At 49.1% G+C, this 16,643-nt stretch overlaps 1 protein-coding gene across 4 annotated transcripts in view; it reads left to right on the plus strand.

The window, feature by feature from the left end:
• Positions 1 to 16,643, plus strand: part of STK32C (serine/threonine kinase 32C) — a 92,010-nt gene that overhangs the window by 50,704 nt on the left and 24,663 nt on the right. The window contains exon 2 of one of the 4 annotated variants that reach the window (XM_075757572.1): positions 12,676 to 12,936. The exons of the other annotated variants lie outside the window; for them this stretch is intronic. The gene's annotated coding sequence lies outside the window, so the exon portion shown is untranslated. The remainder of the gene's footprint in view (positions 1 to 12,675; positions 12,937 to 16,643) is intronic. 4 annotated transcript variants of the gene reach the window in all.

Genomic DNA, 16,643 nt, shown 5'->3' on the forward strand with positions numbered 1-16,643 from the left:
TAGTAGGAGCATTGTGTTTCTCCTGTAGCACAGACTCCTTTCTCAAGCAGCAGAAATCACTCGGGTTTTAGCTGGTCCATTGCCATTACCCAAGCAGCAGTAGCCAGGAGAGCATTTCCAGACTGTCATGCGATTTGTGATCCCCTGTTTTAGTGGGAAATGCGCCCTGAGTTTCATTACGCTCCACGAGTGACATGATGAGAGTCGGGAATCTCAGAAGGCATTGGTTGCATTGTAGGTATCCTGACGTCTCCCTCCGTAAAAACGGAGCTCTCCTGGCTTTAGTCTTTGTCCGTTCCAACCGGGAGGCAGCTGAGGGTTTGCCCCTGTATTTGTATTCCTCCTCCCACCAGGGCTTCCTTCTCGATTCTCCCTCAAGTCAGCCACCACCGCCTTTTCCAAGGGAGAAAAAACTGAATAGGGTTAGGGGGAATTCATTATTTTCACTTTACTGCTGTGAAGAAATAAAAAAGATATCTGAAGTTCTTCTAGCACAGATTTATGTCTTTGTCTGCAGTTGGAAATGGGGGATTAAATCAGGGGCTGGGGGCTGGAAGGAGCAGCGTGAAATGAGATTTTCCAGAGAGAACAAATGCGTCTCGGGGCGGGTGGGCCCACGCAGGCAGCCCACAGGGGCCTGGAGGGCGCTGCTTTCATTTGTCTTCTTTTTCTTTTTTTTGAGTAATTTGTGAAGTTTTACTGGGCCCTGCGAAGGTTGAAGGGAACCCGTCTGGTAGTAAAGATGTTTTTATTGGAGGCAGGTGGCACAGCGATGGCCTGGAGAACAGGGACCCCAGACAATGCCCGGCCCCTGGTGTGGGCGGCTCAGGGGCAGGAGGTGTGCACGGCCACAGGCAGGAACCGCCGCGGGGACGGGGTGCAAGGGGGGATGGGGTGCGAGGGACAGCCGTCCTCAGTGCTGTGGGATGGGTGTGGGGCGGCTGTGGCGGAGGGGTTTGCCTCCCTGGGCCAGGGGCGGGCGGCCCTCCCTGCTGAGGTGGCTGCTGAGGCGGCCCTGCTCCCTGGGGAGCTTCTCCTTGACCCTTCTGAAGAAAGCTTGCTTGTAACATGGCATGCTTTGCAAAAGTACCTTAACTTCACGATTTTGTTGCTTTAATAATTCACACAGCCTGAAGCTGGGTACAAAAAAGCTTTAATCCATTTTCTAAAGGTCATAAATGCCCACCCAGTAGATACACCATAAATAAAATTCCCTTAAAGTCTATTCTCAACTGAATCCCTCTTTGATATCAACACAAGCTTGATCCTTTGTCTTTTTTTTCTGGCTTTATAAATGTTGGATTTTTCCCCCAAAAGAAAGGCTAGAAACATAATCCTTTGATATTAAAATACCATGGATATTTTTTGCCCTTGTGTTTTCCTCTGTCTGTACCAGAGCTCGCGTGAGGCCGCGGGTTTGTCAGCGCCGCAGGCAGGGTCTGAAGACGTGCGTCCCTGCCGGACATCGGCCCCCTCACTCCTTCGCACACTGATGATGACGCTGGCATCGGAGGGCGGCGGGAGGACCCGCCGTGTTGTCGGGAGGCTCTGGAGGTGAAAGTGGTTTGCTTTTTCAAAGGGCAGTGCGGTTAGCTGAGAGGCGACAGCCAGGCAAGGGGTTCCCATGAGTCCCAAGACCTGCGGTGGTTAACCCCCCGCCCTGCCTGGTGAGGCTTGGCTGGGCGGCCCCAGCCCTGGAGGAGGGAAGGGCCTCGCTGGCCATGCCGGCACCATCCAGGCATTGTCCTGCTTTGCCGCCAAAGCTACACAGGGTGTTGTGTGGGATGTAGCAGGTCCTCCAGGCAGGATATACGCAATTGCAGGGGTAGTGATGTGAAGGACGCACTTCACCATAGCGTCCGGCACAGGAACGGGTCCCCTGGCTGGGGGAGCACATCTGCCCAAACCCCTCCTCTGGCTGTGACCACGAGTGGGTGCCTGAGAGCACGTGGAGGGTTATCCTCCCTCTGATGCAACCTCGTAGGTAGTGTGTAGTGATTTTTTTTTCTTTCTTAGATGTTGCTAAGCTGTAAGTAAGTGTGTCATCGGTAAAAGCCACAGGAGAGAGTGGCAAAGAATGAAAAGCTGAAGTGGTGATATGGTCCAATGCCGCCTTACTGTCCAGATCTTGGGTTGCGGAGGTAGCAGTAGTACAATTACAGAGCATGCTGCCAAATGATCTCGAGTTATGGAGTGAGCAGTGACTTCAGCTGGAAGGAGGCTGGGACGTGATACTGCACACCCCTGCCAGGGACCTGTTTGGGGTTCTGAAGGATCAGACTTCATAAGACAGTGATTTATAGTAAAAGCTGCCCACTTTTGATATTATTATATACACAGTGCCTTATTAACATTTGCATTAGAAACTGCCTGGGGTTTATTTCAGCCCCCGTCGTTCCCTGTGGATGAGTCATACCGGCGTGGGATGGGAGGTGGGACGGGAGGTGGGACCGATGCTCCCACTGGCAGCCGGCAGGCTGTGGACAGGAAAGTGGTGTAAGGGAGTGGAGGGTGGAAGTACCCTCCTCCACCCAAAAACCTGCTGGTGGCCCCTGGGCCAGCCCTGCAGGTTTCCACGTGCAAGGGGGGACTTGCTGCAGGGCAAGGCGCTGTGGTGGGGGCCGGATCACCTCCCCTGGGGCTGTGTGGGCATGCAGGGAGGGGGACAGTCCCCTGCAGAGGGGCACGCAGAAGCAGCAGCTCCTGGGAGCTTCGCTTTGTCTGCCAGGCTCACCCCTCACATACAGTTCATCAGCTTGCCACTCAGACTGCCTCTGTCCCTCCTGAGTTCGGAAACCTGCTGGTTCCTAGTTGGCAGGAGGCTTGGAGGAAAACAGGATGCTGGTTGCAAATCGTGATATTTGAATGTGACAGTTATTCTCAATCAGGTGCTAACCCTGAGCTTGCTGTAGTCTGTCCACTGATTCATTGCATCTTGTGTCAAGGGAAGTCTCCTGTGTATTGTGCTGATGCCTCTTCATAGGGTGGCTTTTCTGATGCAGAATGTGCCACCCCCCCTTTATTTGCAAACACACACCCCTGCTCACACAGCTCCTTCCTCTTGTGCTCCCCTTCCTGGGCCGTGGGGGACAGGCAGAGCGTGCCGGTTGTGCTAGCTGCACGTTGGGAGTTGAGAAATGCACTGTGGGTTGCATGCACAACCAAGAATAAATTTATGTGTAAGCCAAACTCTCTCCTTTTTATCCACTACAAAAGAACTCGTGAGATGTTTTCATTTGGTTTGCTCCCCCACTCTTTGTAGACATGCTCCACCTCGTGCTTGTGGAGCCTTTTTGCTCCTCGCCTGGAGTTTTGTCATTTTCTCTTGTCATCTTTTGCCATCAAAGTGCACCAACATCGAGAGGATCTAGTGTCTTGTTGCCAGAACAAAGCTTGTCTCTACTAACTCATGCGTATCAGTGAAGCTTGATCTGGTGTGATGAGTTCATGAGGATTCCATGGTGTCTAATAATATGGTTTGATTAATGATGGAGCCTTTCCCTCCTTCTGGATCTCTGTCTTTTTGTTGTCTGATTGGCTTTCGCAAAGCTGAGAGGAACTTTTACATCTTTGAGTCATCCATCCACCTGTAAAATCTAGCTGAGACTGGCCAACAGTCCTAGGAGTCCGTAAGGATGAGTGTGAAAAAAAGTAATCCCATAACCTCATTTTCTTAGGAAAGCAGACACAAATGTTTAATTCAAGAAGCCGTGAGCAAGTCCAGCAGACTGGATCCCTCCTGGTGCGAGCCCACATTATAAGGCAACGGAGCTCCTCTTCGGGAAAACCATAGCCCTGTGCTGCCGGGAGGAGCGGGCCCGGGTGTGACGTGCGGCATCGTCCCCCTTCCGCCCCCGCTGGTGCTGGTGCTGCGTGGTCGTGGCGCTCGGGGCAGGCTGCTGCCGCGGGGAGCCCCGGTCTGGCTTCCCCATAGGATGCGCTGATTCAAAATGTCACAGCGCTAGTGGTGACGCCTCGGGATGTGCTGGCTCCGGTGTGCCGGTGCTATTTGTGTGCCGTGTGTTGGCGGCATGATAAACTGTCACTAGGAATTGTAACGGCGGTAAGTGATGCGAAAGGGAAGAACAAAGGGTGCTGAATGATCCCGTCCCCCGTTTCCTCATTCTTGCCTTGCTCTCATTCTTTAATGTTGTTGGCCTCGGGGGTGTCAGTAGTGCCTGCCCTTGGTATCCACTTCCAAGCTGTGTTTTGGTTTTTTCCTGTGTTTTTTCCTTCCCTTACCACCTCTGAACTGTATAGAATGAAGAAAAGACGAAACATGAAATATAAAATGTTTTAAAGTTTTGTGTAATTTTATATAAATACTTTTTTAATTTTAAAAAAAGCTAGCATGAAATGAAAAGGAATGAGGATGTCTGTGTTTGTAAGTGCAACATTAACCTGACCTCTGTAGACTAACAGTTGGCAGCCAGGCAGTGCTGGTGAGGCGCGGCGCAGCCATAGCCGCCTGGGTTTCATGGCCCGGGGGACGTGGCGCTGCACCGCCGGCCACCTGCACCCCTCTGCCCACCGGCACCTGCTCCCCGCCAGCGTCATCCCTCTCCAAAAAAGTGTGTGGCCCCGGGCGCCACGTCCATGTGGCAAGAGCGTCCCTGCGGCAACCAGTGCCGTCCCCTGGCACAAACCAGCCCGTTTCATTGCGAGTCTGTAAGGCACAGGGGGAGGGAAGGTGGCACAGCCGTGTCCGGGGCAGCCCTGCACTGGGCAGGGCCCATGCACACACTTGCAGCTTGCACGCCTGCCTGAGCACAGCGAGATGAAGCACCCTCATTTCCATGGCAGCGGGGCTGTACGTTCTTTGATGCCAGAGCGGGCTGCAGGGCCTTGCGGTGACACCCCGGCTCCACACGCCGCTCTCTGGGGCAGCAGAGGTGCGAAAGGCACAGCTAGCGAGGGGAGGGCTCTGCCAGCTGTGTGGCCATGCCACCATGTGCCTGGGGACGTGTCTGCTGGCAGCCGTGACTGGCACCTCTATAGCCTTAGACTTGCCTTGTACCAGACAAGGTGTGTTGTGCTCGTAATCGCCTTGCCATTTGAAGAATCTGCTTTTCACTTGCTCTGCTCTGCAAAGCAAGGACCTGTGATCAGGTAATTTCGGAAATAGTAAAGGAGACAAAGATGCTTCTGAGGCATCCCAGCCTTCCTCAGGCCCTGTACATTTTCTCAGGGCTTTCTCAGCCCTGAAGTCACCCAGTGATAGGCATATACACTGCTTTCCTGCTGCAGCTTGCAAAAAGGTCGTTAGTGGGAGGAAGCCTAGACAGCAAATCCATAATATATCTTCCACATGACACGTTTGTGTAAAGACTATGAAGTTCTTGTTTGCTATAAAGAGTAAAATGATGCAGTGCCGTTACAGCGTAGGCAAAAGAAACAACTCCCAAGAGGGTACAGCTCAGTCCTGTGAGCTGGAGGCACGAAGCCAAGCTTCCTTCGGGGCATTTCCCTTTCCTCCACAAAATCCCCTATCAGAGCCCCGCCGGTGTCTCTGGCTGCCTGAAGTGAGAGTGGCGGTGATGTCCTATGGGAGGGAATGCCCAGCATGCTCTCACGGGCCCTTTTAAAACCAAGGTGGTTTTCCAATTACTTGTGACTATTGCAGATGTTTAGTTGTTGTTGTTATTAAGCCAAGCTATCTCTCTGACAATTTAGGACCGCAGGCTGGACCCTCTAGGACATCTCTCTGCCATATTCCTTGCCTGGTTTTCCTTTACCACATTATCTCTGCCTGGACTTGGTTGGGCAAAAACCCCGGTGTGTGTCCCGGCTCTGAAGGAAGCACTGCTTTCATTTTCATTCCCTGCTGTCACTGCCGTTTCACTGTTTGCACAACAACTTGTAAATACCAGAGGAGGCATTGCACGGGGTGCTGCACGAGAAGCCTGGAGGCTGACAAAGCCTCTGTTAGCACTCGGAGCGCTCAGAGCACTCGGACAGAGGAGCGGGTGGTCCCCGTAGGAGACGTGATTGATAGATGCACGGTGGCTGGCTTTGCGGGGGGTACGTTCTCGGCATCGCTGCAGAGGCTCCTCAGAGTCTGGAAGCAGAAGCAACGTCCCGAGGTGAACCACAAGGCTGCTTCTGCCCATCGATGCAATGAAAGCCTGCCATGGCTTGTGTCAGCAGAAATTTTTTCTCACATACATTACTGTGTGGGCATCAAGGCTAAATAGCTATTTCCTGCTCAAATTCTGCCTAGCTCTGACATGTTCCTTTTTGTCAATTTTAAATTCTAACAACAAAATCCGCCCCCCCGCCCCCGCCTAAGCCACAAATCCAACCTCATTTCTAGGTCTTTGATTAAGGAGACCTTTTCGTAGACTAACATATGCTGTCTGTTGAGTGGCAGATGTCTTTGAATCAAACACCGATACTTGTGTTCAGAAGGACCAACCTCCTTATGGGTAAGGAGACGGAGAGCTAAAGGTCTTTGAGGGGAGGAGGAGATGTTGTAGCACAGGAGATCTTCAGATCTGCACCAGTTTCATGGACTCTCACAAGAAAAACGGTGGGAGTAGGAAAGGGCAGAGTTGACTTACGTGGTGTGGCTACAAAGAAACCCAACCTAAATGCATTACTGCATTTCACAAACTATCATTCATCTGTGAGGACAAGGAGCAGAATGTTTTGGCACTTGATTGGATTAATAATTGGAAATCTGATTATTCTCACTCTTCTCCCTTTGTGTGTCTTCATTCTTTGTGGCATGGGGAAGGAGGAGGGTAACTCTGGTGTGGGGATCTCCTCTGGCCCCAGGCTCTGCGCCTGCCGTGGCGTGTCCCGCTGAAGCGGGGCATCTCACTGCCAGCAGCCTGCGCCTGTGCGTGCTCGTGGTCCTGCGCTCTCACTCCAGCACAGCATCCATCCTTTTATTCGTTCAAGCTTCGGGGATGCGTGGATGCGAGGCACCAAGCTGTGTTATGGTAGTTCTGAGCCATTCCTGATCTCATCATCTGTGCTGTCCGCTGCATTGCTGGCAGCAGACACGGAAGAATGAAAACTCTGGAGGTGACGTTCTTCTAGCATTGCTGCGCAGAGCTGTGCTCGGCTGGGAGCTGCCCAGGAGGCTGTGCCTTGTCTTTGGCAGCGGCGGTGTCTTACCTGCCCTCTGTGCTGGCCGTGCAGCCCACACGCAGGCTGATGGTCAACATGACCGACATAAAAAAGTCCTATTTTCGAAGTAAAAAGATGTGCCCTGCTTTGCTAATGTTAATTATAAATTTCTCAGTGGCTTAAATATGACCAGCATTTGGATCTTTTTTTCCTTTGTTCTGACAAGCCATCAGACTGCACACCCCCACACGCTGGTTAATTGAATCAAGAGCATGGGATGTTTCAGCATCAGATGCAGGACTTGGCAACAATAAAATTGAAGCTACATTGGACATCAGAATCATCTACAGGTCCTTGGAAGCTGCAGCTGATGAGTTTGGGATGGTCTATTAATGCTCATGGCTGGACAATCCAATTACAAAGCACTTAATGCCATAAATGATAAGGAACAATGTCTGTTTTTCTTATGAAATTATGACTATATCAGCATGATACAGCAAATATTCCCTAAGCACTTTTATAATAGTGTATTAAAGTAAATATTGTCTGGGTTTACCCAGAGCATTATGGGGTGTACCCATTTTGTTACTCTGGGCAGCACCATAATACGATGATGTTTGCAGGAGACTTTCTCCTTTTCTTCCCATGATGTATTTCTTCTTGTGGGTTGGATCAGCATTCAGAGAAGTCTGAAGTTCATGACTTCCTATTTAAGCGTCTGTACACTGCTAAAACCCAATCTGTATCTCACAGTAATTGTACAGACACAAATCTGGAGAAGCTGTGCTGGGTACAGTTCTGTCCTTCTGGCTTTTCTATGGTGAGTGCAGGAGCAGCCCACAAGGCAGTAACAGGCAGTTGAGCTTTTCTGTGTCTCAGCAATGAAGAAAAAATGGAACACGAGAAATATAACCAGAGCTGATGCAGCTGGTACGCAATTAACAGCAGAAAGTGTTGTTGTAAGGCTAGATTTGATACAACTCTGCTGCAGAGAGACTGCCTGCCGGTGCTGTGCGGCCCCTCAGCTGCGGCACCTAGGCTGAGCCTGCTGCGGGCAGAAACGTCTCATGAGCCAGGCTTATGGAAGTGTCCTTCCCATTGACGAGCACGTGACATGCTTTCATGCCTCCCAATTTTCCTGCCTGCCCTTCTCCTTTGAAATCACCCCTTTTCTGGTCTTTTAAGGATTAGGTAGTGGTTTGCCTTGTTTCCCAGATGAACCATGGTGATGGATTCTGGAGACAGGCAAAAAGAGGATGTGGAAAAAGTTGTTGTGGAATAGACCTTTAGAGGTGATCAGGAAGGTTGTGTGGAGGGTTGGGTATTTCATGTGACAAGGCTGGGCAGACCACGAGAGTGCATTTCTTGTGGTTCTGCTCGGGATGGAGTCTCCTCCCCGCCACGACCACTGTGCTGCCCAGCATTTGGCTGCCCCGAGCGGCACACCAGCCAGCTGCGTCTGCAGAGACCTGTGTCGGTTTTATGTACCATTTCTATTTCGTTTCTATTTATGTGAACGCCCTGACATCTGAGGCCCACGGGCTGTGGTCAGAAAATAGCTGGAATTGTCAAAAAGTGCAACATAGTGGATATTTTCATGAGTGTTTTCATTCTCTGACTGCCTGGAAAAAGCTTCCTGAAAAATTGACCTACGTTGTATAAAATACCTACTTCATTCGGAAACATTTAAGGAAACCAGGAATGCATATTTGTTGCACAAATGGTGACATTTTGCCAATAACAAGCGGTGAAGAGCTGCTGCTCTCTCCAGCGTCTCAGAAGCTTGGTATTTGTCTGGCTGCTCTCTGACAATGAATTCAGCCGAGTGCGGTACAGCTGTTTGTACGGACACAGAAAAGCTCGCTCCGTTGCAGTGCATGAGCTGTCTGGGTCCCTCGCACGGAGCACCCGGTGTGCACGAGTGCAGGGCTCGGCCACGCGTGTGAACATGGCTTGTTTTGGAGCGGCACGGGGCATGTGCTGCCCGGTGCCCTGGAGTCCCCGCTGCTCTTCAGAAGCGGAAAACCTTCTCACATGTCCAAGCACACTATCAGAAGTTGTGTGCTGGGACTTCGCTGCTTCTCGTTTCATCCTCTGCCCAGGACTGATGGATTTGGGGGGCAGAGACAGGGCTCATTCTCATGCCTCAGCTGTATTCGTTTTGTTTAGGTACCTGCTCTTTTTTTTTGTCTCTATCGCTATATCTTTCTGCTAAATACTGCTTTTGGCATCGGGGAAACAGGGAAGCGAAGAACAGGCAGAGGGAAAGGTCAAGCTGCTCCGCCTGTCACAAGCAACGAGCTTCTGAGAAAATGGCCATGCAAGAAAGAACAAGTTTTGTGAGGTTTTTTTTCCTCCATCTGTCTTCCCGTTAGGAGCGCCGTTGGCCAGCCCCGGGTGCGGTACCACCGCTCTGCGGCGGTGCAGGCGCTGCCGGGACAGCGGGGCCGTCGGTCGCAGTCTAGCAAGGGTCGCCCTCTGGACAGTTCTGCACGTATTTATTTGTGCAATGGGGATAGCAAAAATACTAGCTGTTTCACTAGTCTCATAAAATTAAAAGGTTAGGAATGAAAATGTTGATGAATTCTAAATTTAGTGCTTTCCATTTTCACACAAACTGGAGTTTGTTTTCTGAAATAAAACCTTAACTTTAGTATTGCTTTGACAATTGCAAATATGCTTTTCATAAAGTTTTATACTTTTTTTATTCTTATTGCCCCGTCACAGTTGTGACAAACTGTATTTTTTCTGTATGATCAGGAATTCTACCTCAGGAAAACACTCTAAACTATAAAAACATGAGATTTTTTTTAAAGAAAGAAAAGAAAGGAAAGTAACATTTATTGAAAAGAAATCTTTTGTGTCTCTGCTTTTCACTCTCACCTCCCATTTAGTTACTATTTATGTACAAAATCCATCAAGAATCCTTCTGTTAATGTTCACTCACAGAGTTGCAATAACATTGTTGTGCTATGTTATTACTTTTGATCTAAAAATTTGTTTTAAAAGTAAGTGCTAAAAATTCCTCTAAAGTGCAGTGCAGTATAAAATATATATATCTGTTCATATTCAGCAAATGGTGCTGTTAAACCGAGCCATACTGAAGATTAAGTAACAATCAACCCATTCTTCACAGCTGCCGTTTTGACAAGTGCCATTTAGCGAGGATGCAGGAGCTTGCTTTGGCCGCCACTCACGGCGTTAGGAAACGTGCCCTGTGTGCGCTCATTGAGAGGTCCGTGTGTCGTGCTGCATCCCGAGGCGCTCAGCTCTGCTCTGCTCTACCTTACTTCCTCACTAGGGAAATACATCCAAATGCAAACTTAAAGGCAAACACTTGCATAAGATGAGAAGGCTAGATTTTAGCCTCCTGCTATTATCTTTTGGGAGATATAAGATACGCAGGGTTGTTCCTGGGCAGAGTACTCCAACTGGAGACCTTTCTTGCCAGCAGCTCCTCCTCTGGGCAATGCCTCCAGGATCAAGGCAGAATTTAAGCTGTGGTCAAGCACTGCTGCTCAGTGGCAGCAGTGAGCTCAGGTATTGATCTGCCCCTTCCCGATGCCCCGTGCCATTAATCCAGCGAGCACCGTTTGCTACAAAATCGATCTGCTTGCCATTGGGCACGCAGAGCTGGATTGGGTGGCTGCTGGCTCCTCTGGGCGGCCAGGCTGAAGTCATAGCGATGACTCAGCTCGGTAAGTGCTGTCTGATGTTCATGGAGACATGCATGGTGATGGGCTACTTGAGGGATGGTGAGTAACTCAGCAGCATTAATGAGTGGAAGCATAAAAGTTCCGCAGATGCCTGATGGGAGAGCCACAGTAGGAAGATCCTCTCCTCTGCTGTTGAATGTGTGAAGCATATTTCTTCATTTTGGTAACACGGTACAATTAAGTGCTGTCAGTAGGTGGGATAGGAAAACTTGTGAAGTAGTGCTGTGACTCCTTGGGAGCAGGCTGGAGGCAGCCCCTTGTCTGCTGGTAAGCGATGACCCATCTGCTTGGGCTCAGCTGGTGGGGTGGCCGCAGTGATGGAGGAAGGAGACCAGCCAGGAGGAGCAGGGCGTTTGTCTATGTTGAGGCTCGTGCACAGCCGCTGTGCCCCCCACCTGGAAGGGACTTGCATGTTCCCAGCCTCTACAGCTGTCTCTTCCAGGAGATACGGCTCTCTCCAGCCAGCCATGACAGAAATCGATCGTTAGAAGAATTGCAAGAGATTCCTCATGGAGAAGGGACTTGCTGTATTTTGTATATTGAGTTCCTGCATGTGTGGAGGTTGATGCTGCAGTTCGAGGAGACGTCTCCCCGAGGAGCTGCTGTAATGTTCACTTTCTGGCTTTTTTTAAAGGAAAGGTCAACAGTGGTCACAATGAAATTCATCAGTAGTTAATAGAGTTGTGCTAGGCATGCTAAATTGGTCGTAACCACAAATTATCATTAATCCACTCACTTCCAAGATGATATTATCTCACTGATGCTTTTGCTGTTTGTATACTCTGGTAGTTCCTTAGTATGGTCTCTATTGGTAGCCCTTCAAATGCTTTGTGCTGAGTGTTCGGTGTGTAGGACAAAGGGAAAATAAAGCTATGTGTGGTCAGGTCCTACAAGGTGTAGGTTTGAACTGCCATTTTTCCCAAGGGAAAGATACTAGGGATTTTAATACAATAGTGCAAAGCAAATGTGAACAGATGGGATTATCATCTGGCCAAACATCCATCCAGCCAAGTTGCTGACTTTAAACCTGGAAAGCGGTGCTGTGGTTGATGGAGGAATTAATATTGTGTGCAATATGGACGGTACGTGCACAGAGGTATTTGCTGTCAAGTAACAATTGTTTATAGTTATTCTGATTTCTGACTGCCAGCTGGCAGACCCAACAGCTGATATTAAAATTTGGGAGGTTTTCATTGCTCTGGCATACTGGCTGTTTTTAATGAACTGAAGTGATCTTTGCTCACCTGTATGCTGGGAGTCACGTCATGATTTGCTGGCATCTTAGGTACAAGCATCTGGAGTGTGATAGCTCTTACAGTTTCTTTGCGATACCTTTGGCCTGGTGCTGAAAAACAAGGTCTTTCAGTACAGAGGACCTTCACTGGAGGAGATGTCTACCAGGGCAGATCGCTTTGTAGCAATTTGGCGGTAAACACGTCAGCGCAATGAAGCAAGCTTCTGCCAATGAAAAATTAAGCATTTGGCTGCAAGTGGCATTAAATTCCTCCTGCGGGTTTTGCACTGTGAAACATGAGTGTCCCCTTTTTTCTTAGTTGAAAAATTATATTTATTTACTTTGGCGTGGAATGGAAGCTTTGGTGCCTGGGAGGCACGTTGCGGCAGCAGCACAGAAGCGAAGACGTTAGGCCGCATCGCTCTCAATGCCATTGCCCAGCAGCACCGTTTCAAGATGAGTGATGAGTGTTTTCGAAATAGCACAGTGAGTGTTCTTGCCTTGGGATCAGGAAAAGCTTCAACATTAATTTACGTTCAGAGATTAAATAAAGCCCTCCATTCTTCATTGGAAATAATTAGATTTCTCTCTGTTCCCAAGTTCTATCAAATATGTAACTAAAAAAATAATTTTGTCTACCTCTTCAACCAGCGTATAAAACATTGCAGAATGTAATCATGGCCGTAACGAAAGATGACTCCAAATACAAGACTTAACTCAAAATGTATGGCAACAATAGGAAGATGTACTTTCCACAAGAAGACTTGTTAACCGTAGTGGTATACAAGGGGTCCAAATCCTCCTGTAAATCCATGGAGTACTTCTGAGCGGGAGGAAACAGCAGATCCAGGCTTGGATCCATCCAAAAGGCAGAAAGAAGATGGGTCATGGTGTCTTCAGGGATTTCTACAGGTTGGTCTGATTTTTCATCATTCCTCTTTAAATAATATTAAAGCCAGAAAAGCCCAGCAGAGACATGAGCATGTGATTAAAGCTACACAAAGATCTAGATGCCTAACAGCCTTTCCGTAGGAAGCATGACAGCTCCAGAACACATCTCCCTGTCTGTCCTCCTCCCCGCTCTCGGCAGAGCCGTCTGTGCACTGGGAGACACCATTCCCGTCCACTTTGGAACCTCCCAGATGAGGGTCTGCTACCCTCTGTCCTGAAGGTCAGCAAATCCAGGCCATGCCACGTCAAGGACACTTGCTCAAGGCTATGACAAAAGGATGATCCAAAATGCCTACATTTTTTGTTTTAAAATTTAGTAAAGATGTTGGATTTTGAGATATTTGACTGACTATAATTTCTATCAAACTATGAAACTATACAGCTGGTGTGCAAGAAAGGAGAGGGTAGAGAATGAGGAAAAACAAAACTAAAGGAAAATGCTCCTTTTTCTTTCTTGTTTCTTGGCTATATACTGTCAGTTCTTTAGTTTTTCCTTTTTTATTTGGATTAATGTCTCTCATGAGGTGAAGAAGTCTATACATTTTTTGGAGCTGCAAGTCAAGTAATCACCCATATCCAAAACTCAGTTATAGAAACATCTGCTTAATGTCTGATGAGATGTTATTTTCTCAGCATGACATTAAAAGGAAATGCTTAATCTGATCCACCTAAAATTGCTTTAAATCATAGGATTCAGAGCATGTAGATAATGTTCTGCACCCTCCTCTCATGAATTCTTGCAGGAAAATTGGAAAATATTCCATGATAGATGCCAATGAGAAGAACTCGGCTCCCCGCTTGCTGTGTGCAGGTGCCAATACGGAGAGCTTTTCCTGACATAGTTTCACTGTGCTGGTTGTGTGCCATTTATGTCAACAGCAGGACAGAAATAAGGTTCGTTCTGCAAAAAATAAATATGTGCAAGCCTAGTTTTGGATGTGTTTTGAGCATGCTCCCAGCTATACCTGGAACGCATTTCACTTTCCCAGTACGCAGCAGGCTGGCCACGTTCATGGATGATAAAGATCTGCAGGGGTCTGTGGAGCTTCAGGCGGGTCTGCGGATGTGCAGGAGGTGAGAATGTGAACACATACTTAGGGCTACAGAGGTGAAGTTATTGATGTATGGCACACTGAGGAGCGATCCTGAACAGCAGGTTTTATTTTAGGTCAGATGTGGTTTTCGTCTCTAGCATAAGCAACTGAGAAAGGGATTTTTAATGGCAGTGCTGACATGACCTGAAAACACCAACAAGCTTGCTATGAATAAAAGTTTTATCAGCTACTCTTACAACTTGGCTGTAGCAAACAGCAGTACTGAATTAAAGAGATTTTAATGATTTATGGTGTTCTGACAAACCAGTCCATCAGTCTTGTGATAAAGCATTACTTATCATCAGGGAAAAAGGAAAGTCATAAGACTCCATGAAAAATATCTTAAGGAGTGAAATGTGGTGAGGTGTTTGGAACAGAAAACAAAATCAGGTCTTGAAGATGTGAAGGCAGATTTGTTGAGCTGGTAACCTCAGTGTGACTCCTGAGGATTGCAGTAATTTTCCATTCACTGCAACTTTACACCTTTTAATTTGCTTTATACCCGAGTAGATCAGTTCTGGTTTTGACCATTGCATCTGAAGGGAAGACTGTGTTATTGAAATACTTCTTGTTATTCTTAGAGATGTAGCTATAAAGTGGTCCCAAGTGGCTGAAAAGGTTAGTTGCAGAAAAGCTGCTGCAGTACAAGGTGTCTCTGGAGGCCAGGAGCCTGTGCCTGGGTGCAGCCCAGCAGATACATGCAGCACGGACCCCTCCATGAAGGCTGTAAGGAGCTGGTGTGCCCGCCGCCGTGCCTGTCAGGAGCCCAAAGATGCAGGGGCATTTGCAGAAGATGGCAGATAGGTGCCTGTTTGCGCCATGTGCCCCCAGTCTGCGAGCATCAGCGTCTCACCCAGACCGGTTGTGGAAGCAGGTAGGAGCAGCGATGTGAGCGTTACACCTGGAAGTGTCTGTTGCTTTGAGGACCACAACCAACCGACCTAAGGGCAAAGGGCTGGGGCTGAAGACCACAGGTACCCCCACCCAGGAGCCCCCAAACTCAGGGAGGCTGCGCCATGCAAGCCTGGCCCCGAGCAGTGCCTTTGGCCCGATCCAGCGCAGGAGCACGGCCAAAAGCCAGAGGGACGTGGAAAGGCGGAGGAGCGCTGTCGTCATGGCCAGCAGCCGCCCTGTTTGTATCACCGAGCCTGGTTCGTCACCATGGCATAATACGGAAGATTGCTGTGCAGATTGGCGCCGGGACCAGAGCTGCAGATGTCCTATTCTCTTAAATGGGTCTTTGTGTGCCGGAGATAATAGCTGGGGAAAACACTGCCAGAGACACTGCTGTCAAAACTGTTCCCAGAACAAAGTTCTGGTTAAATAAGCTGCATAATCAAGCAATGAAGGTTTGTGATTGTTTCAAAGCATGTTTTTATTCTGGATCAGACAGCATTATAGTAAGGTGTTCCTGCTGAGCGTGGGCTAAGTGTCACAGGTAAGTTGTGTGTAACTCCACAGTCCTGCTCCCACGACTTTGCCTCTGGCCGCAGTGGCACAGCCTCCCCGGGCGTCTCGGCTGCAGGGGCTGCGGGGCTCTCACCACGGCCGCGGGCTCACAGCAGAGTGCTGCGAGGTCTCTTTGAACTGAAGCAGACCCATTGCCCACTAGGCCACCAGCATCACCAGAGGAGCTCTTCTGGGAATGGGTCTGAAATTTTCCATCTTGCCCAGAACACCCTCCAACAGGACCAGCCCAGATGGGATGGTGAGGGGCTGCATGGGCTCCTGCGGAGCCAGCTGCCTTTAGCATTTCCAGCCTCTTGCACTCATTGAGCCAAGCTCTGGGTCGGCAACCACAGAGGGAGAAGACCAAGGGACCAGCATGTTTGAGATGCCGGGTGCCTCTTCTGAGCCTGTTCTTGTAGGGGAGCTGCGCCTGGGTGGGGGTACCTGTGGTCTTCAGCCCAGCCCCTTAGATCAGCTCGTTTTACTGTCCTGTGTATCAGGTAATTATCAATTTGCTTTTTGTTCACCATTCACCCAGCTTTGTGCTGCCCATAGCTGCATTCCCAGCTGTGCTCGAGAGAGCACATCTGTCTGTCTGTCCTTCCCCATTTGCTCATTGCTGGGTGTTGGGAGAGCAGAACACCTGCAGAGCCAGGCAGTGGTGTCAGATGCCCAGGACCCAGCTGCCAGGTCATTGCTTTTGTCAGAGTCAACATGACTGTTGCCTTTTTGAAAGCACTTTTGATTAGATAAATCTGATTTGATAAATTTGAGGTGATTTTTGGCAGAGGTTGTCAGCATCTCACACCTGATACTACCTGTAACTCATGTGCTTTTGTGGCTTTGTAGGAGATGCTGTTTTCTGTGGGTCATCACAAGGCAGTAGCTGGGAACCAGCACCATAATTTCAGGGATCAAAGGAGGTTTTCGACAAGGGAGAGTCCCCAAGGGAAGGCAGGGGATGGTTGTGGCACAGGTCACTTCCAGTTGCTGGTGGCCCTCAGGGGACCATGTTGCTGGCCGGGCAGGGAGGACTTGGGAACAAACCCTGCCTGGTTCCAGGCGGAGCCCGTCGTTTGCAGATGGAGCCTGGTCCCCATCACCACGCTGTCGGCTGGCAGCCGA

This window comes from Balearica regulorum, chromosome 7 (genome assembly GCF_011004875.1).
Source record: "Balearica regulorum gibbericeps isolate bBalReg1 chromosome 7, bBalReg1.pri, whole genome shotgun sequence".
Taxonomy (NCBI): domain Eukaryota; kingdom Metazoa; phylum Chordata; class Aves; order Gruiformes; family Gruidae; genus Balearica; species Balearica regulorum.